The 23,399-nt window shown below is 38.7% G+C and overlaps 1 long non-coding RNA gene and 1 pseudogene across 2 annotated transcripts; both read left to right on the forward strand.

The window, feature by feature from the left end:
- Nucleotides 1-1,325, forward strand: LOC145090634 (uncharacterized). Of its 2 annotated transcripts, none has more exons than XR_013701683.1 (3): nucleotides 1-253; nucleotides 605-673; nucleotides 1,285-1,325. It is a non-coding gene; the product is annotated as an uncharacterized LOC145090634 (long non-coding RNA). The 2 variants fall into 2 exon arrangements; XR_013701682.1 differs by having other exon boundaries at nucleotides 3-249.
- Nucleotides 1,326-20,754: 19,429 nt separating this feature from the next.
- Nucleotides 20,755-21,508, forward strand: LOC145087673 (putative calcium-binding protein CML46 pseudogene; annotated as a pseudogene).
- The last annotated feature ends 1,891 nt before the right edge of the window (nucleotides 21,509-23,399 follow it).

Genomic DNA, 23,399 nt, shown 5'->3' on the forward strand with positions numbered 1-23,399 from the left:
GGGTAGTTTTTGAAAATTCAATTAGTATAAATAAGAGCCTTGGGCTCTCATATTTCTTGCACCATTCTCTTGATTCAAGAGTCTTTCTCTCCTTATCCCCCGAGCATTTCGGTCCCTCGTGATTCGACTTCTCTTTCTGTAGCTTAGTATAGTAAGGTGAGCGCTGAAGCGTTGCACGAATCTTTCTTAGAAAGATTCAGCGACGAAGTTCTGCCCCTGCAGAGCCCGACTCCTAGCTAAAACCCCCTTGTAAGTAAGTTATGATTACCTTATTTTAATATAGCTTATATTTAAAATTAGTATTGTTATTATGAACTTATAATAAATATTTGAGCTATTATTATAACTTATATAAGTGTCGTTATAATATTTTTTTTAACTACTCGCGGTACGGGGAATCTGGTTTAAAGGGCCGCATAGGGTTGTTGGATTTCAGAAGTGGTATATGCCAAAATGGTCCTGCCCTCCGGTGTTTTATGTCTGGCCCCTGTCTGTACATAGTGGTTGGAAAATATTGTATAACGCTTATATAATAATAATAATACTAAGACTAATAGTTGGTCACGGTAAATATTAGACTAAAATTTAGCGATAATAATGCTAGGTTTCGTCGAAGGAAAATAGAATCGTTAGAAGCAAGCGCTGCCCGATTTTGGAATCATCACCTTAACAAGTGAGTGCATAGTTACTTTCAACTTACACATAGATATGAAGTATTTTATATAAATTACGTGCTATGTGTGCATATTATCTGAATACTTGCTATCTATGCTAGATGAACGTTGTTATACATGTTTTCAATGATTTAAACTGTATATGTATTTTATATCTACGAAAATGTTGGGGTAAAACATGGGTAGATGCAATAGGTGATGTGTGATAAAATGATGAGAGGCCTCGATGTTGATGTTGTTGATTCTGTCATCTAGCGGAGTATGGATGACGACCACAGACTCTTCTAGACAGTCCAGTGGAACACTAGCAGGCTCGCAACCTGTAGGTGTTTGTGAACGATATGTTCACCGGTGTACTCCATCCCCCACATGGTTGCCTTTAGGACATTTATTGCTGAGGAATCCCCTTAGCAGTAGTGTCCGTCCTGATGATGATCCTTAGGCTAGGTACCTTATGATAGGTGTTTAGGGACGTAAAGTGAGGATAACGGGAACGGGTAATCGGGTTATTGTTGATCGATGAAATTAATAAACTTATTTATTGTGGGTTGAAAACCCTATGTGCTCACCAGGCTCCCAAGCCTGACCCACTCAGTTATATGTATTACAGGTAGTGGCGCATGAGCATAGGTGTGATGTTTTGGACGAGGGATTAAGGATATAGGCCTGTAGATATGAAATAATGTAGTAAGGCTTATATTGTACTGTTTATGCTTTTGATCTGTACGAACATGACATCCCGAGTCTTTTAATGAAATACATTTCTATGGAAATGCTTTTGATAAATCTTTATCATATTTTTGTTTTGGGACAAATTCCGCAACACTTTCATTTAAAATGTAACTCTGATTTTTAAACAAAGCATAAACAAACCGGTCTTTTCTGGCCATGAAGTAATTCCATGAAATTATAAGTATAATGAAGTATAAAAGTAACTAAATGTTTTCATAAAATTCCCAATCTTAGTTACTTAGGCAAAAGTGAATTGATGCAATTCCATGAAATTACACTTTGTGCCCTTGCAAAGACGTTAGTGGAGCGTGTGTGGTTTACCGGCACACTAAATGATTCTAAGCAAAGGTAGAAAAGGGTGACTCAATGTTTGTCATAGTTCGGTGGAGCGTGTGTGGTTTACCAGCACATCAAATAGGTGACTGTAACATGTGAGGGCACCATGTAAGTTTGCATGGTTATTCACACCCGCTTTGTGATCCTCGGCATCCCAGTCACAAACAAGAGGGGCATATCGAGATTTAAACATGCCATTGAAATGTTCAATGAATCTCAAAGGATCTAGGAGTTTTCATAGATTTAAAACTTAAATTTCTTTTTCGTTTTTCATGGTGGAAATTAGTGAATCGTCATTCGATTACCTTCAAATGTTCTGCAATTTGGGTTATGGCATCCCTCTCCCGAGTTGTAGAATATTGTGTTGGGTCCTAGCCTTAGTATCTCATTTGGGTGATTTACTAAGGACTCAATTAATCAACTAACTTGAATTTATTTTCTCCCGTTTTGTAGATGTCAAAGTTTGACAACTATGGTCTTCTCAAATCCCGTGGAACAAGCATTCCACATGAATATGATATTCCACGATTCGATCGATGAACAAGAGATCATACTTCACTTCCTCCTCCTCCTCCTCCGATTATTCTCCCTAACCCACAAGTTCAAAGGCTTGAAAAGTTCAAGATCGCTCAAGCGCTTTTGGCAAGTAAACATAAAGAAGGAAAGTCGGTGTGTGCACACGTCCTAAGGATGAAGTCACACATTGATAGGTTAAGAATATTGGGATCCATTGTCTGTGATGAAATGACTGTTGATTGGGTTCTTCAGTCACTTCCTAACTCATATAGTGAGTTCGTAAGAAAGTACTATATGATGAACCGCGACGTGACCCTCAAAGATCTCACCTATATGCTTATTGCTGCTGAATCATCAATGGTTTGGCGCAATAGAAAAGCAAAGTTGATTGGTGAATCTGCCTTCAAGACCTCTATGGATATAGATAATGGCAACGAAAGACATGCTATGATAGAAAAGTTTGATCATAAGAGAAAGGCAATGTCTAAAGTAGTTCCATGTCATGTTCCAAAAGAGTCAATTTGTTTTTATTGCCAAGAGAAAGGGCATTGGAGACGAAGCTGCCCCATTTACCTAAGAGATCTAAGAGATGGGAGAGTCGAAACGTATGGCTCTAATATAGGTAAAATCCACTAACTAACTCTTTTAAGCTTTTATTCTAGATTCTTAATACATAATGTGATAAGATTACAATTGATATTTTGTAGAATCGAAGAAAAGAAAGGAAGCTTAAAGGAAGAACTGAGCAGAATCTAACCGTGAAGGAATGGATTTCGATCGCATTTCTCGAAGATTAGATTCTTGAGCTACTACTTAGAGTTAGAATTAAATTGCTAAGAAAGATGTATTAGCATAGTTTTTCAATGAATTGCATTGTAAGGACAAATTTTTCCGCAATAAATAAATTTTGATTTTATCCTTGCAATGGCGTATATGAAAAATTAATGTTTGAATATTAGCAACAATTGTGTAACAACGCAAATTTTCAAACAAAATTTTCATTTAAAAATAAAGTACTTTCATTCAAACAAGGAATAAATAATTTAAGTGTCATGTCAAATACAAATTGTCTAAATCCCAAGATCATAAAAACATCCTTCAGTGTGTACAGATCACGCCGGCGCCTTCCCACGGTCCTCGCTAGTACCTGAAACACATACATAACAACTGTAAGCCTAAATGCTTAGTGAGTTCCCCAATATACAACTTATACAACTTACGCACATACGCCTTTCCAGGCCCTGACCTTCCGGTCCATGTGTCTCAGGGGACTTCCGTCCCTGCTGGGTAAACCTTCCGGTCCTACCCACGCCGACCTTCCGGTCCATAACACAACGCCTTCCGGCCCATAACATAATGCCTTCCGGCCCATAACATAATCGCCTTCCGGCCCATAACATACATAGCACGTACAACAAATAACTTACCACATATAGCACACATATCACATATCATACCTGACCTTCCGGTCACACAGTCAAACCCTTCCGGGTACAGTATAGTGAGAAGACTCACCTCATGAATACTGAAAGCTAGCAAATCCTGAAATCACTCGTGCTCGATCCGCCGAGCTACAATCTCCCTATAACATCATATATCTCTTATTAACACTTTTATCTTCTAAGTTTAACTGTCCCTAAGAAGTCACACATAGGTCAACTCTGGTAAACGGTCAACGGTCAACATGACCGGACTCGGCGAGTGCTAGAACGACTCGGCGAGTCTAGACGTCCTCCAATTCTCTAAGATTCCCCTTCTACTCGTCGAGTATCCTCCTTGACCCGACGAGTTACTCCTGGAAGAATCGCGGGGCCACCCCGACTCAACTCGCCGAGTCTGAAGAACAACTCGACGAGTCTTAGTTAATCTTCAAGCTACTCGCCGAGTCTGTTCATCGAACTCGGCGAGTCCATGCCATGCAACCGCTCAAACTGCTTCCTAAGGTCAGAACTGCTCTGACCATTCATAGGTCTGGCCTTCCTAGACTGATCCATCACGTAAGGTCCTCATTTCGGTGCTCATGATACACCCCATGACTTATAATTTACATTTTGACCTAAGGCATAAGGATTCCAATCCAAAACCTTCATCAATTCCCGAAATGCTCAGGCATGGGACATTCTGGACCTCCAAAGGTCTCAATACAGGGTTCCAATCATTTGGGGGACTAGGGTAACATTCAATCTAGTCACAAAAGGGTTCCATAAACCCTAAATCCATAAGCACATCAACATAGCAGAGTATACTCGAATTCTTACCTGGATGATGTATTCTCTGTGTCCCCAATCCTCAGAACGTGACTCCCTTGCTGTTCCCTTAGCCAAGCCCTTCTCTTCCTTGCACAACAACTCCTCTAAAATCAACAATGGCCTATAACCTTGCTCCAGATGCACACAATCGATTTAGGGTTCTTCTCAGAAGGCTAAAATGAACAATGACGGCCAATAAGTCCCTCTTATACGTCCCAAACTTGAACGGTTAGGGTTTTCGCTAAACAGCGCAGACTCGCCGAGTCCATATCTGGACTCGTCGAGTCCAGTCGCGAACCCGCGACCAGGTCTGCGATCCTACTCGGCGAGTCTAGGCTCCAACTCGCCGAGTCCCCTCTTAAAACACCCAAAAACATAATTATAACAATACCTGAGATTCCGGGCTGTTACAATTCTCCCCCACTAGGACTGGACTTCGCCCTCGAAGTCTCACTCTGAAAATAGTTTCGGATGCTGCTCCCGCATCTCACGCTCCGGCTCCCAAGTCATTTCCGATCCCTTCCGGTGTTGCCACTGAACCAACACCAGAGGTACCTCCTTGTTCCTCAGAACCTTGATCTTCCGATCCCTGATGGCCACTGGTCTCTCAGCATAATTCAGGCTCGCATCCACCTGAATATCTTCTAATGGAACCACTGCCGACTCATCGGCTATACACTTCCTCAGTTGCGACACATGAAAGGTGTCGTGGATCTGCCCCAACTCTACTGGCAGCTCCAAACGATAGGCTACCCGGCCTATCCTAGCAATCACCCGAAATGGCCCAATATACCGGGGTCCCAACTTGCCCCTCTTTCTGAATCGAATCACTCCTTTCCAAGGAGAGACCTTCAGGAGAACGAAGTCGCCGACTTGAAACTCAAGCTCGGATCGGCGTCTGTCTGCATAACTCTTCTGTCGGCTCTGGGCGGTCAATAACCTCTGTCTAACCTGCTGAATCTGCTCTGTCGTCTGAAGCACGATCTATGTACTACCCATCACTCTCTGACCCACCTCTCCCCAGCAAATGGGGGTTCGACACCTCCTACCATACAACAGCTCAAAAGGTGGCATACCAATGCTCGAATGATGGCTGTTGTTGTAGGAAAACTCTGCCAAGGGTAAATACGCATCCCAGCTACCCCCGAAGTCTAACACACACGCTCGAAGCATGTCCTCCAGCGTCTGGATCGTTCGCTCGCTCTGACCGTCTGTCTGGGGATGGTATGCGGTACTAAAATGCAATTTAGTACCCAGCTCCTCATGGAATTTCTTCCAGAACCTGGAAGTGAAACGCACATCACGGTCTGAAACAATCGAGATCGGCACCCCATGCCGAGATACCACTTCTCTCACATATATCTCCGCCAACTTCTCCGCTGAAGAACTCTCGCTGATGGCAAGGAAGTGTGCACTCTTCGTCAACCTATCCACAATCACCCAAATTGCATCAACTCCCCTGGCAGTCCTCGACAATTTGGTGATGAAATCCATAGTGATTTGTTCCCACTTCCACTCGGGAATCTCCAATGGCTGTAACTTGCCATGCGGCCTCTGGTGCTCGGCCTTAACCCTACGGCAGGTCAAGCACCTCTCAACGAACCATGCGACGTCCCTCTTCATACAGGGCCACCAATACTCTTTCCTCAAATCCAGATACATCTTCGTAGCACCGGGATGGATCGAGAATTTCGATCTATGAGCCTCTTCCATCAAAGTAATACGCGTACCGCCCACGAACGGTACCCAGATCCGACCCTGAAACGTCAGAAGCCCTCGTCCATCCTTAACGAACTCTGAAATTAACCCAACGACCCGCTCTTTCTTTTGCATCTCTGGTCGCACAGCCTCGGCCTGTGCCCCACGAATAGCATCCAATACTGGAGTCATCACAGTCAATCTCAAACATACATCTTGCAATGGAGTGCTCTCTGCCCTGCGGCTCAATGCATCGGCTACCACATTAGCCTTGACTGGGTGGTACAAGATCTCATAATCATAATCCTTGACCACATCCAACCACCTCCTCTGACGCATATTTAGGTTGGGCTGATCCATCAAATACTTCAAGCTCTTATGGTCCGTGTATATCGTACATCGAACCCCATACAGGTAGTGACGCCAAATCTTGAGAGCGAACACTACTGCCCCCAACTCTAAATCGTGCGTGGGATATCTCGCCTCATGAGGCTTCAGCTGCCTCGACGCATAAGCTATCACATGACCCCTCTGCATCAACACTGCACCCAACCCGAGATCGATGCATCGCAATATACTACAAAATCCTCCATCCCTTCCGGGAGAGCTAATACTGGGGCTTCGCACAACCTTTGGCGAAGTGTCTCAAAGGAGGTCTGCTGCTCGGGTCCCCATGAGAATGCAACACCCTTCCGGGTTAATCTGGTGAGCGGCACTGCGATCTTGGAGAAATCCTTAATGAATCTCCGATAATAACCTGCTAACCCAAGGAGGCTCCTGATCTCAGAGGGTGACTTCGGCACCTCCCAACTCATCACCGCCTCGACCTTGGCCGGATCGACCAATATCCCTTCCTGATTAACAACATGTCCTAGAAATTGGACCTCCCGCAACCAGAAGTCACATTTGGAGAACTTTGCATAAAGCTTCTCCGACCTCAATACCTCAAGGACCTCCCTCAAATGCTCCTCATGCTGCTCTCTAGATCTCGAATACACTAGAATGTCGTCGATAAATACAATCACTGACCGATCCAACATCGGCCTGCATACCCTGTTCATGAGATCCATGAACACAGCCGGGGCATTGGTGAGCCCGAAAGGCATCACCACAAACTCATAATGCCCATATCGCGTCCTAAACGCTGTCTTCTGGACGTCCTCATCCCGCACTCTCACCTGATGGTACCCTGACCTCAGATCGATCTTGGAAAACCAAGATGCTCCCTGCAACTGATCGAATAAATCATCGATCCTCGGTAACGGGTAACGGTTCTTGACCGTCAACTTGTTCAACTCCCGGTAATCAATGCACATCCGGTGTGAACCATCCTTCTTCTTGACGAACAGAATAGGTGCTCCCCACGGCGAGCTGCTCGGCCGAATGAATCCCTTCCCCAGCAACTCCTGGAGCTGCGAGGACAACTCTTGCATCTCTGGAGGTGCAAGACGATAAGGCACCTTAGCAATAGGCGCGGCCCCCGGAACCAGATCGATACCAAACTCCACTTGCCTCACAGGAGGTACTCCCGGCAGCTCCTCGGGGAAAACATCTGGAAACTCATGCACCACTGGGACCTCCTCAACTGACCTCGGTCTCTCGGAAACCTCCCGCGTATCCATCACATACGCCACAAAACCCTTACAGCCCTGCTGTAGACACTGCCTCGCCCTAGCGGCCGAACAAAAAGCTGATCCTGAACGGGTACCCTCGCCGTACACCAAAAGAACTCCCCCACTATGGTCTCGTATAGTCACCAGCTGACGCTCACAGTCGATGACAGCGCCGAATCGGCTCAACCAGTCCATGCCCACGATGACACAGACATCACCCATCGCAATAGGAATCAGGTCAATCGGAAACTCAACCCCGAAAATCCCTAGCACGCATCCCCGGAGAACTTCCGTGGCACAATTCACTCTCTCGTCAGCTATAGAAACTCTCAGAGGCCGACTCAACGACTCACGACTAACGCTGATATGCTGACTAAAAGCTAAAGATACAAAGGACCTACTCGCACCCGAGTCAAATAACACTAGGGCAGGCACAGAGTTCACAAGGAAAGTACCTACACATATAATAACATAAGCATAACATCTCGACATTAAAATAAATACATGAATTACAGCGTACCTGCCACAACATCGGGCGCAGCGTGGACCTCCTCCGCAGTCAGCTGAAAGGCTCTCCCCCGAGCCCTCAGGGCCTCGGCCTTCACCGGTCGAGTCGCAGTAGCTCTGGCAGCAGGTGCAGATCCCTGAAGAAGCTGAGGGCACTCGGCCTTCCGATGGCCTGTCTGGTTGCAATGAAAGCAAACCGTAAACCCCTTGGGGCACTCCCTAGCAATGTGCCCCTCCTTGCCACACTTGTAGCAAGCACCAGATCGACATGCCCCATCATGACCCTTGCCGCACTTTCCGCAAGTGCGGCCCTTCGGGCTGTTACAATTATGTTTTTGGGTGTTTTAAGAGGGGACTCGGCAAGTTGAAGCCTAGACTCACCGAGTAGGATCGCAGATCTGGTCGCGGGTTCGCGACTGGACTCGACGAGTCCGGATATGGACTCGGCGAGTCTGCGCTGTTTAGCGAAAACCCTAACCGTTTAGGTTTGGGACGTATATGAAGGACTTATTGGCCGTCATTGTTCACTTTAGCCTTCTGAGAGAAACCCTAAATCGATTGTGTGCATCTAGAGCAAGGTTGAAGACCATTGTTGATTTTGGAGGAGTTGTTGTGCAAGGAAGAGAAGGCTTGGCTAAGGGAACAACAAGGGGAGTCACGTTCTGAGGATTGGGGACACAGAGAGCACCTTATTCAGGGAGATTGTAGCTCGGCGGATCGAGCACGAGTGATTTCAGGATTTGCTAGCTTTCAGTATTCACGAGGTGAGTCTTCTCACTATACTGTACCCGGAAGGGTTTGACTGTGTGACCGGAAGGTCAGGTATGATATGTGATATGTGTGCTATATGTGGTAAGTTATTTGTTGTACGTGCTATGTATGTTATGGGCCGGAAGGCGATTATGTTATGGGCCGGAAGGCATTATGTTATGGGCCGGAAGGCGATTATATTATGGGCCGGAAGGCGTTGTGTTATGGACCGGAAGGTCGGCGTGGGTAGGACCGGAAGGTTTACCCAGCAGGGACGGAAGTCCCCTGAGACACATGGACCGGAAGATCAGGGCCTGGAAAGGCGTATGTGCGTAAGTTGTATAAGTTGTATATTGGGGAACTCACTAAGCATTTATGCTTACAGTTGTTATGTATGTGTTTCAGGTACTAGCGAGGACCGTGGGAAGGCGCCGGCGTGATCTGTACACACTGAAGGATGTTTTTATGATCTTGGGATTTCGACAATTTGTATTTGACATGACACTTAAATTATTTATGCCTTGTTTGAATGAAAGTACTTTATTTTTAAATGAAAAATTTGTTTGAAAATTTGCGATGTTACAGTGAGAATATCAAATTCTTGTTACTTATAAAATATGCTAGATTCTAACATTTTATGCAATGATCCTTTAGTAATGTCACTGCACCAAAGTCACAAAGACTATTGCCAATGATATTACAAAGTCCTCTAATGGAGATTGTTACAAGACAATTCCTTAGATATGATATCTCTCACTCAAAGTACATTCTTTGAACATCCTTTTGCATAAAAGTTTCTAATCTAGACATAGATTTTTCAATATTCAATTCCCAATATGGAATCGTTTCCATATTTTCCATATGACAACTTATTCTTAATAGAATCTTTTCTATTCATAATAATGTCGATATGGTCCATCCAATATGGAAACATTTCCATATTTTCCAATACTATACTTCCAACTACTCACAAGCGTCCAATCCTCGACGAACTTTGGATTGTCCTTTGATAGTTGTTTAATTATTTTAGTCAAAACCAATTCTTGTCCTTTTTCCCTCTAAATGCGCTAGACATTTGGAAAATTTAGAATGGTCAAACATTAAAGCATTTGCAATCGATCCTATACCCGAAGCGTATGGGACACGACGCATAATGTTTTATTTGCTATGTTCTCAAAATTCGAATTGTGAAAAGGAATGCCGTAATCATAATCGAAATTTTAAGAACACACTATGTTCCTTTGACTAAATTTATTAACATTCCACAACCTAAGCCTTTAGATTTGAAATGAATCATAATATTCTCTCCCTTAATTATAGCAAAACAACTATTGCATCCTTACAACTTTGCAAAGAATGACTCTTGTTTTCTATAATTAATATTGCCAACTTGCAATACTTTCCTTAATAATCATACAATCATAACATTTATACTCCCACTATCATGATGATTATTATAAAACATAATACTTATGCTCCCACTAGCTTTGACATGTATTCAGAAACAACTTAACTTTCATAAAAAACAATGCTTATTGAATTTCTTAAGTCCATGTTTCTAATACTTAGTGCTTTGATAATCTTTTATCAAGGCTTCTTGAACTTATACACCTTTGCCTTAGATAGTTCATATGTGTGTGTAAACAATTGCCAAACCTCACAATTCAAATTATGGAAAGGGCTACCGTAACCATAATTGAATTCGAGAATGCAATTTTACAATCACTATCTTCTTAAAATCTTTCTTAGTGAAAGCATTTCCCCACAATCATTTTCATGAAGGAGTAAATCTTATGACACTTAGATTTAAACAGTGTATTTGTTCCTATCCATGTGAATTTGTCAAAACCAAAGTTCACGACAAATTCAACCTCATATGGATCGAACTTTCTTAATCTCGATTTCTTGCCTTATGGTAGCACAGCTGCCCACCATGTCTTCCAAGTAGTTAAACAGCTCACCTTTTCTTATCGATGTACTTTCCATTGATCAAGGTCCTTGCCTTTTATGCATTCAAATGAGAACTCATAGGACTCACATGCATAATTAACTCAATTGGAACGGCACAGAAACAAAATAATGTCAACACGATATGTTGTAAACCTCAACTCGTGTGCTAGTGATGATCGATAAGGTCTATTTGATTTGTTCTTGCAACCTTTCAAGACCAATAAGACTCCCACTGACTCCTTGACATATAAGATTCTCTTGTCAAAACATTTCTTGACAAACAAATATCCAAGAGTTAGTGTAGCTTTTATCAAAACTCTTCATAAATTGGTCCTAGTTGGTCTTTGTCTTATCCAAGACATCACAACTTTCCACATTGGATGAATGTTATAAACCTTCTTAATACTTTTCACTCATTGTCACAATCTTAACTTTAAGACTTGTTATTGGAACGAAGTATGATAGACTTCTTGATTTAACCATTTCTTCAATCCTTGATTCCTCTTCTCAAACATACAATTGTACTAAGACTCACTTAGAGGATCAATTGAGATATGGTTCTTATCATTAAGACCTATCATAAAGCATAAAAGCTACTCTCCCTTCTTCTTAGAATGGAGAAACTTTTATCTTTCTGTCTACTTGATTCTTCTTATTCGTTTTGCTATTGATTTAAACCTTTTTAATCAATTCACAATCACATTTACTAAACCTTTAGTAAATCATGACGAATATCTTTGTTACTCTTATGGTGGACTTGATCAACACGCATCTTTGTGTACTCGATCTCCTAGTCCTTCATTTGACACTTTGTTAATGAATTTGTCTAATTTCCAAATATGAAATTTCTCATTCATCGTGAAACCAAGTTGCGTGATTCCAAATTTCTGTCCAATTGAAACTTGGGCGATGAGAAACTCTCTCTATTTGGTAAATTCTCGACTTTCCATAAATAACATAATAAGAACCAAATCCATTATTGCTAATAATAGAAACATTCAAACATCAATTTTTCATATACGCCATTGCAAGGATAAATAAATAATATAAAATCAAAATTTATTTTATTGCGGAAAAAATTTGTCCTTGCAATTCATTGAAAAACTATGCTAATACATCTTTCTTAGCAATCTAATTTTAACTCTAAGTAGTAGCTCAAGAATCTAATCTTCGAGAAATGTGATCGAAATCCATTCCTTCACGGTTAGATTCTGCTCACTTCTTCCCTTAAGCTTCCTTTCTTTTCTTCGATCCGACAAAACATCAATTGTAATCTTATCACATTATGTATTAAGAATCTAGAATAGAAGCTTAAAAGAGTTAGTTAATGGATTTTACCTATATTAGAGCCATACGTTTCGACTCTCCCATCTCTTAGATCTCTTAGGTAAATAGGGCAGCTTCGTCTCCAATGCCCCTTCTCTTGGCAATAAAAGCAAATCGACTCTTTCGGAACAGCACATAGAACTACTTCAGACATTGCCTTTCTCTTATGATCAAACTTTTCGATCATAGCATGTCTTTCGTTGCCATTGTCTATATCCATAGAGGTCTTGAAGGCAAATTCACCAATAAACTTTGCTTTTCTATTGCGCCAAACCATTGCTGATTTAGCAACAATAAGCATATAGGTGAGATCTATAAGGGTCATGTCGCGGTTCATCATATAGTACTCTCTTACGAACTCACTATATGAGTTAGGAAGTGACTGAAGAACCCAATCAACAGTCATTTCCTCACAGACAATGGATCCCAACATTCTTAACCTATCAATGTGTGACTTCATCCTTAGGACGTGTGCACACACCGACTTTCCTTCTTTATGTTTACTTGCCAAAAGGGCTTGAGCGATCTTGAACTTTTCAAGCCTTTGAACTTGTGGGTTAGGCAGAATAATCGGAGGAGGAGGAGGAGGAAGTGAAGTATGATCTCTTGTTCCTCGATCGAATCGTGGAATATCATCTTCACGTGGAATGATTGTTCCACGGGATTTGAGAAGACTATAGTTGTCAAACTTTGACATCTACAAAATGGGAGAAAACGAATTCAAGTTAGTTGATTGATTGAGTCCTTAGTAAATCACCCAAATGAGATACTAAGGCTAGGACCCAACACAATATTCTACAACTCGGGAGAGGGATGCCGTAACCCAAATTGCAGAACATTTGAAGGTAATCGAATGACGATTCACTAATTTCCACCATGAAAAACGAAAAAGAAATTTAAGTTTTAAATCTATGAAAACTCCTAGATCCTTTGAGATTCATTGAACATTTCAATGGCATGTTTAAATCTCGATATGCCCCTCTTGTTTGTGACTGGGATGCCGAGGATCACAAAGCAGGTGTGAATAACCATGCAAACTTACATGGTGCCCTCACATGTTACAGTCACCTATTTGATGTGCCGGTAAACCACACACGCTCCACCGAACTATGACAAACATTGAGTCACCCTTTTCGACCTTTGCTTAGAATCATTTAGTGTGCCGGTAAACCACACACGCTCCACTAACGTCTTTGCAAGGGCACAAAGTGTAATTTCATGGAATTGCATCAATTCACTTTTGCCTAAGTAACTAAGATTGGGAATTTTATGAAAACATTTAGTTACTTTTATACTTCATTATACTTATAATGGAAGGTTTCGTCCTATCCTACCCGTTCAGCTAGCGACCCTCCACTACTCAAGAGTGCGGTGGGTAAGAGTGGATACCCATTCAATCACCATTTTATAGGCAATTTCCTTAAACACCCCTTATAGACCAGCTTCGTGAATGAGGCCTACTAACGGTAAGACTGACTTTTACTCATACATATATATAATGTTAGACGTTTAATGTTATATATATATATATATATATATATATATATATATATATATATATATATATATATATATATATATATATAGTATAGGGTGTATTTTACACTTTTAAAATACTAGGTGGTATAATTTAACAATTATACTTTTAATTCAATTAAATTGTAAACCTAAACTTTTATGGATTTATTAAACTTCTTTTAATTATACACCTTAACTAATTAATAAAACCATAAGGGTGTGATTTGAACTTTTCAAAAAAATACTAGGCTTTTAGAATTTAACATTCCTAATTAAACCTTTAATCAACTTTTAAATTCCAAAACTTGAGGGCAAGTTTTGAAATATTTCAAAAACATTAGGGTTTAGAATTTAAATTTACATCAAATTAAACTATTAATCCAAAATTTTAAATTCCAAAACTTGAGGGCAAGTTTTGAAACCTTTTTCAAAACATTAGGGTTTTAACTATTTAAATGTCAAAACAACAAAACTTTTGGGTTTAAATTTAAACTATAAAACCTAAATGGATTAATTTGAAACTATTCCAAACTTTGTCAAGAATATTCTAGATCACATAATTCAAATAAGGCAATTAACTATAATTGGTGGTTATCTAATTAGATCTAGTTCAAATTCTTGCAAGATAATGATCAAATAATTTCCATAACTTAACCTATATCAAATAAGGTAACAATTATCTAATTAGATGACCAAAATCTTTTATTTTGACAAGGATAATCATAAGGGATTAACAAAATTCGAATTTTATTAAGTCTAAACAATTATGGCAATTATCCTAAGTCAAAATATGTAAAAATCCCGAAAATCCACCTGTCTGACAGCTAAACTCGCCGAGTCCCCTTATGGACTCGCCGAGTAGGGGCCTACTCGCCGAGTACATTAGGCTGGAGGCAAAAAACGATTTTTTCAAGCATGAACAAATTAACAAGGCATTAATACAATAGAAACCAATCAAGGCTCTGATACCACTGATGGGTTTTGGTCATAAGACATCCTATGTGCTCATACAAACCCTAATGCTTGGATCTAGGTTTCTCTATTGTACATGCAAGTTATCCAAGACTATAAACCCTAATTCTAGCATTCAAGTAATCATATTAACATGAGAATAGGTTTAAGATGTTACCTTGATTGTTATGTAGCAATAACAATCCCAAATCTCCTTGTGTTGACTTTAGAAAACTTAGAGTCACAAATGTCACTCCTCTAATGGTTCGCAAACACCATAAGCAAGAGGATGAAGAGGAGAGAGGATGGAGGCTGCCCAAAACGTGTTCTAACCCTAGAAGAGAAGTTTTCCCACGTTTTTGAGCCTTAAAGGTTCTATATATAGTGAGGTTATTAGGGTTATCTAACAAGGAAACCCTAATTTGGATGCTTAAGCCCTAAGCAACCCATTGACTCATTTAATTAAGGCCTTGGACGATTTCTTCTTGGTTTTCCCCATAGAATTCGTCCACTCCTTATTATAAGGCAATCCATGGCCCAAATTGCAATTATCCTATAATTACAATTCCAGTCCCTTAAGTTTAATTAATCTCTTTTAGTCACAAAACTAATTACCAATTAATTATTGACTAATATTAATTAAACAATATGATTTCTCCTTTAATATATTATTCCCATAATATATGAATAAATCATATTTAATCCTTTCTCTCCATAATTCATCCTATCAAGTTGCTTTGGTGAAGGCAACCCAAAAGGACCATGCACCATCGGGTCAAGTACATACCAAAATAGTTATGGACTTAGACACTAATCTAACAAACTCGTCTTCTCTCTAGCCGCCACCATCCATTTGGAGTTTACCCAGCCGCCATCTTTACCCCTCTTACTTCCTCCACCGCTGCCAGCCTTTTGCCTCCACCGCCGGTGTTGCGAAGCTGTTGTTGAAGACGTGAACCGCCACCCCCTTCACACTCGTGTTTCGACCGGAAAGGCCACCGACGGCCTCTTGAGGCTCTACCGACGCTGTTTCGATTTTCTTGCTTCTCCTGTTTCCTCTCCGCAACAAGAAACCGGCATCCGCTGCCTACCGCCTCGGAGGTTGATGAGCTCGTGGTGTTTCTGTTATCACCGAAGCACAGTGACGAGTTCAAGGCTTGTATTCCGACAGGCTTGTATTTCACGAATAGAAGCGTGTTTCAGATCATGTTTGCGTGTGGATGCTTGACTGGAAATCATGGGGTTTGGAGTTGTGTTTAGAACAATGATTTTTAGAGAAGTAGGGGGAATCGGTGGTGGTGTTATATGAAACTGATAACCTAAATTAGTGGGATATTGATTGATTTTGTTTTCTTTTACCATAATTAATTATAGTGTAGATTACTCTTATACCCTTTTATTATTTATTAGTGATTTATTTATTTCTTGAATTCTCATTGGTGCATTTAGGCACACAATACTTGCTAAAAACATTTGAACCTAGCTCTCTCTCTCTCTCTCTCTATATATATATATATATATATATATATATATATATATATATATATATATATATATATATATATATATATATATATATATATATATATATATATAAATGAATGTTGGATTTGATTATCAAGCGTTAAATAATAATTATTTCATACATAATGTAGTACTTCAACAGTTAAAACATAGCAACGACTCCACCATTTTTTTTAATGTTACAACTTCAAAACTTTAAACATAACAACAAATACACCAAGTTAGTGACGTTACAACTTCAAACTTATCAAAAAATTAAAAAGCTGACAATTTGTAAACAATAATTGCCAAAAACAACACCCAACTACAAACCAACATCGTGTTAGAACCAGTAACTCTACACCCTCCTTAACACTAAGGGTTTATTGATTCCTCATAAGTTTTCCTCAGTGTTTCGGTATAGTAAGCATTTAATGCAAATGCGAGCAGTCTTGGTAATTATTGACTGTTAACGCTCTTATGGCATGACCACAAGTATGCCATCAAGTTGTCAATGCCTACATGTACATGTCATTTGTTGGAAATCAACAATCACGTTTTGTGCCCCCTTTTTGACCTCACATTTCTTACTTGAGATCATGAGAACATCCTAATTACTAAAAGATTTTTTGTTTTCTTTTACAATATCATCAGCCCAAGGGGTGAGTGTTGTTGCTTCCTCTTAAAAAATAGAAAAAATTACACAGTTCAGATCAATAACATTTAACAAAAACATTAATATTAAGACTTAATACATGCAAAATTACATCTTTGAAACCACCATTGTTGCATTGTTGAACGAAAAAAATCGATCAACATAAGTATCGGCACCTTACGTGCGTGTCTAGATAATGCATTTATAGACTCTGCACTGTTGGATGACATAAGATTGTATCGGTTCCCTCGATCTAAAATGTGCCATAGACCAAGTTTAAGGATTTATACCTTTTAAGTATTATCATACAGGTTCTTTTGTTTTTTTCATAAGGTCCATGGCAGCATCAAAACCATCAATTGTATACGCCCTACAAGCCTCCCAAAAAATTCATTTAATTGTCTTACTCTTCCCGTATCTAGCTATTACGTTGAAATACAAACGGACACCACATATTTCGTGATGAGCATGAGGAAAAATATTGGCAACGGATGTCGCTATAGATGGAGACTTATCAGATATAATTGTAAGCTCCTTCATATTGCCTATGCAATCACATAGTTTTTTTTTTTAAAAAAAAACCATGTCCAAGAATCTGTACACTCATTTTTGCATATACCATATGCAATCGGTAATATTTGGTTTTGTCCGTCCTTAGTAACTGCAAGTAACATGATACCTTTGAACTTGCCCTTTATGTGGGCTCCATCTACTACAAGTGTCGGTTTACAAAAATTTACAAAAGTGCGTACCTACAATACATTGTATATCTATTCAAATACACCAAAATAAAAATAATAATAATAATAAAATATAATAATACTAACCGAACAACCAAGTGCGACGTACAAGAACTCAAACCGATCATCACCATTTGTTTGAATATGTACCAGATTATGTTTGACCAAATTGTGGAAATAAGCCGGAAGTTTGACCAATAGTGCATATTGCTTCGCTTGCCAAGCCTGATGGTATGAAATATTGATTTTCATTTGAGCATTCATATCATTAATAATATCTTGTCCCCAATATACTCTACTATAATCATCAGCTAAAACATCAGCAAGATATTCACCCAAAACATATTTGTTTGATTGTCGATGATTAGGTTGCAAAAATTTTGAAGAACATGTGTGTACATCAACATATTTATTCACTTGGAAAAGTCCGCTAGAATTTTTAATTCCTTTTGCTCTTAGTAACCAAGAACAATTTTTTGCAACACACAGAACCTCATACCTTGATTTGGTGGAGCTACTTGTCCTCGTCTGAAAACTTTCTCGAAGACATTTTTTCTCAATAGCCCGTTTTAGAAGCTCTTTGTTCTTAAATATACTAAGACATTCAATCTTTTGAAGATTGATGTCTACCATCTGTGCTGGGATATCTTCATTAATATCAACTGGACATGCTGGTACAACGGGCATACTGTAAAAAAGGTTATCAGAAAACTTAGTTTTAACTTCATCACCCAACTCATCTCCATCAGAATTGCTTTCTAAGTTGGTTATATCTAAAGCTACATCAACAACATCAACATAATCCCCGTAAACATGGACATTTTCATCTTTTTGAATCAGAACTTTTTTCTTTTTACTTTTATCTACTACATGCCTATTCATAACTTTAACTTCTTGTTCGAGAACATCAATACAACGTCCACCCACGTCATTAAGATATGTATCAACATCATCATCACCAATATGCTTGTAATTCTCAAGATCCACATAGTGAATATGTGAATACCTTACATTAACATTTTCAGCAAAACTATAAAATTGAGTTACACTAGGAGTATTGAAAGTCACTATTGGATTGTTGCTCCCTTTATCGCTGCATAAATTAGCAACCGACTCATTTCCACTCTGACCACCCTCCGTAACCGCATCACCTTCATCAGCCACCACAAACACTTTAACAACCTTTCCTCCACTACATTTGATTATATTTATCAACATTCTAATATCCATGTCTTCAACCATGACTATATAATGATTCAATTCAGGATGATGGAAACAAAGACTAATTTTATAATTGTCTAACAAACCGGTTTTGCTTCTCACCAAAGATACAAATTCTCAATAACTAATATACTTAGAAAATATCAAATCGAATTCAGAAATACCTCCCTATGGACATATGTATTCGAGATTTGTTTCAATAACTTCTCATCTCCCACCAGTAACAAGATAAACCAAATATTCGATCAGTTTTTAGAGAGGTTTTAAAGAAATTTTACAAAGAAATAACAACTAAACTGATAATTATTTGCAAAAATTTTATATATAACAAGGTTATTTTGTAGTAAAAAAAACTCAAAATCGCAGATGGAAAACGAGTATGTCCATCTGCGTTTTTAGTCTGAAAAACATGCTATTTATACAGAAAAAAAACACATGTGAATGTAAAAGTGGCTAAAAAACGCCTGTAGTTTAGCCACTTGTACATTCGCAGATGAACTTTCAAAATCGCAGATGACTTTATTCCATCTGCGATTTTACTGGCTAAAATTGCAATTTTTGTTTTTTTTTTTTTTGCTATTTTTCATAAAGTAATTAGTGTATTTGAGCTAAATTTATAATTTTCTTTACTTTTTATCTATATTAAATGAAAATGTAATTTTCCTCCGTTATCTAATGATTGGTCCACGATCATTCTTGCATTCTCAACCTTTTCATGATCTCGATATAACCTCTTCCTATATAATAATAATAATAATAATAATAATAATAATAATAATAAACTGGACCCTGCATAGCTACTCATTTTACCTGGTCAATGCCCACATGCAAATAAATACTAGGCATATCCATATGAAAGTTCAATTGAGTGTTGCTGAAACCATCCTCAAGTACTTACAATTCGTAAGTTACGAAGGACTAAATTTATGTTATTGGTATACGGTGGTACTTGGGTACTAATGGGGGAGAACTGGTTGTTAAACGTTACACGATTGCTTAGTTAATTTCTCAACTTATCAAAATAATATCAAGTCCTAGTCAAGGTTTGTTATTTTTAATTTTTAATTTTTATGTTTAATAATATAAAACTAAAGACATATACGTTATCTTGCAGCATTTCAATCAATTAAAAATTTATATGTAGAATGTTATATATTTTGTTCTTCAAATAAAACATAATTATATGTATATTTCGTCTAAAACTATTCTATTAAGCCAAACTAAGAACGACATAAAAGAACATTATATAAACAAACTTTTAACCTTACATAAAAATACTAACAATTCATACTTCTAAGTTTGGTACACATAGAAAGACCGAATAACACTCGTTTATATATTTCTTTGAACACTTCACCAAGAAGAAAACTAAAAGTGAAAGGAAACTTCGAAGCAATGGCAGTATGGCACTACCAGTAGTCATTTTCTTCGAACAATCTTGTCGTACGTACCGTCTTCCTTTACCAAAATAAATTAAAAAACTAAAAAAGAAAACCACGACAATTGCCAACCCCATATTTCAGGAAACGGAGAGACACTTTCCATGCAGCTTCAAATTATTTGACTACAACTTTCTCCAGATATACAATTAATATTTCCAAAACAACGTACAACTTTCAATGCACAAGGTGAAGTCACAATAACAGAGGTTCTCTGAACTTGGATACTTTGGCTCTGGAAATAGGGCCGACCCATTCTTCCCACCACCTTCTGGCTTTTTCCAGGACTTTCTTGCCATGACTTTTGAAGGTGACCGGCCGTTCAAACACAACCTTTTCATACGGAATTACAGATGTTTATATAAACCCACAACTCCATACTTCATGTATTCAAATCATAAACCTCTATTGCTAATTAGCTAACACCATCTGCTAATAACTGGGAAATCAGATTCTTTAGTTCGTTTGTACCTTAACAAGATTCTTAGCCATGAGTTTCGTGATACCTGAATTGGTCCAATATTTCTTCTTGCAATCGTTTCTCAACAGGGGCACCAGAATCTTGAAGTTTTTCTCAAGATGCAAGTTTGTTGTCCACCATCAACTAGGGTTTTCCCCGGAACCCTACATGTCTAACATTCAAGTCGAAAAGGAAAACCATGATCCCAATTTGTCAAGATCACACCTTTCCTTCACCAACAAGAGAATCTCTGGTGATGAAAGCGTCAGAAGAGATGAGTTGGAGCTACTGATGGCGAATTTAGGGTTTTTTTGCCTTTCCGGAGGCGAAAAGCTGCCGGAGTCGTTGAATTCTACAGATTTGTTGAATATTTTTGAAGAGGAGCAACCGAGATTGGATGAAGTGAAAGAAGCTTTTGATATTTTTGATGAGAACAAAGATGGGTTTATTGATGCGAGGGAGTTGCAGAGGGTTCTTTCTGCTTTGGGAGTGAAGGAAGGAGCGGACATGGAAGACTGTAGGAAGATGATCGGAGCGTTTGATGAGAACGCCGATGGTAGGATAGATTTTAACGAGTTTGTGAAGTTTATGGAAAACACCTGCTGTTAGATTGGTGTATCTGTTATTAACTTATTACCATTTGTTTATTATTCATTTTTTTTATTTTTTATTTTTATTTTTATTTTATTTTATTTTTTTCAAATGTAGATCAAGGTCCAAAATCATTTCCAAAATGAGTTTTCAGACCAAGTTTTGTATTTTTAGAGCTTTCAAATATTATTTTTAGACGAAAATTCATAAATGTTAAACTCTAAAGTTTAAAAAACATTACAGATGTTGCGGCTTCAAAACTTTTAACAAAAAGTCTTTATCGTTAACGCCGTTAAATTTTGTCCGTTAACTAAAAAACATTTCCGTTATTTCACTATTATAAGGACCATTTATGAAATTTTTTATTATTTAAAAAATAAGAACAAATAAAACATAATTATTTAAATATTTAAAGAGTCTCGATCTCGATGTCAAAGAAAGCACCAGAGTGGTTACTGGTTCCGGCGAGATAAAAAATGGGCAACAACACTCGTTCTCCTATTTTTCCTCTTGTACACACTTGATTGTCGAGAAACACCACCCAATCACCCCGAACCATTTTCTGCCCTCGTTCATTTCTTCTTCTCTGATCAACAGAGAACTGAAAAACCTACTCCCTTCTTTCCCTTCGTGTTGTGTTGTCGAACCAAAAAAAGGGAACCGCTAGGGAGGCCGCCGGAGTAGCCCCCTAGTTGCAACAGTCGATGGTTGCTCTTCTATTTCCATTCTTCTTCCTTCTTCAACAGTTAGGGATTTCAAATGCAACAACTTGTAACATGAAAACATCAAGACCAGTTAGGGAGCTTCGATTCCATATCCTATTTCAATTCATCTTCACACTCTACATTCCATTGCATTCTATCAGTTCTTTCTCACTCACATATCATTAGATTTCCATTTTTTTTACAATAAGTGAGTGAAATATAAAATAAGAGGAGGAGGACATCCGTACTCCGTACATCGCTCTGCTTTTGGTCCTGTCGTTAATTATCTTGATCACATTCGCTGATTTTGCTCAGGTAACTTCCATTATGTATAAACCAGGTCAAATTAGCTCTATTGTCCGATGATCTATCATACCCAGTAGTTTTCAAATGCATTAACAATGATGAATTTTGTCTGCTTAACTTTGAATCAAACTGATTCATTTCTAAAACATTTTGGTGACTGTCTTTGTGACCTTCATTCTCTTGGTGAGAACATTCTTTCTTAGTGTAAGAATCTTTGTGATTTCTCGTGTTCTCTTTTTTTTTTTTTTTTTTTTTTTTTCTGTTTAATATTTTCTTAGTTAGGAGCTACACTAGGAATAAGGTCAAACTGAAACTTTACCTAGCGTGGTGTTTATACACCTGTCAACTCATTAGGGAAAAACATCATTATATTTCCTAATAAGCTCCATATCAGAGTGACCCATTGTCTTCCTTGAGCTCCCCACTACATGATCCAAGAAAACGATGCAAATGTTTGCTAGAAACTTGCATGATTTTAACACTTAATTAATGGGAGTAGACCCTAGACTTTTCTCCCTATGAATGTAGACATAACCTCCCTTGACAAGCAGAATACGCACACACTTTAGCGGAGACAACTTCAGGCCAATTTACGGAAAGCCAATCCATACCAATGACAACACCGAACGAATTGCTCTTGTTCGTAATCCAGTTAAATGAAAAGTATGTGCCCCAAACATAATCGAACACCGATCAAAATTTCCTCAAACAAAAACAAAATTCCCTACCGCTATATCAATGCCTAAAACATAACAAACATAGAAGGAAATGACACAAAATATCTACCATTCAAACATCTATTCCACCTCTAAGTATCGTCCACCAGGTCTTTGAGTTTCCTCGTGGTTCCTCTAGTCCAAAATATATATCTTGTTCTTATGATAGTACGGGCCCACTACTAATGTTCACACCTATATATTTGCTTATGGCATTACCGTAAAGTCATATATCTCCCTGATC

This window comes from Lactuca serriola, chromosome 2, assembly GCF_051521515.1.
Source record: "Lactuca serriola cultivar US96UC23 chromosome 2, Lser_US96UC23_V15, whole genome shotgun sequence".
NCBI lineage: Eukaryota > Viridiplantae > Streptophyta > Magnoliopsida > Asterales > Asteraceae > Lactuca > Lactuca serriola.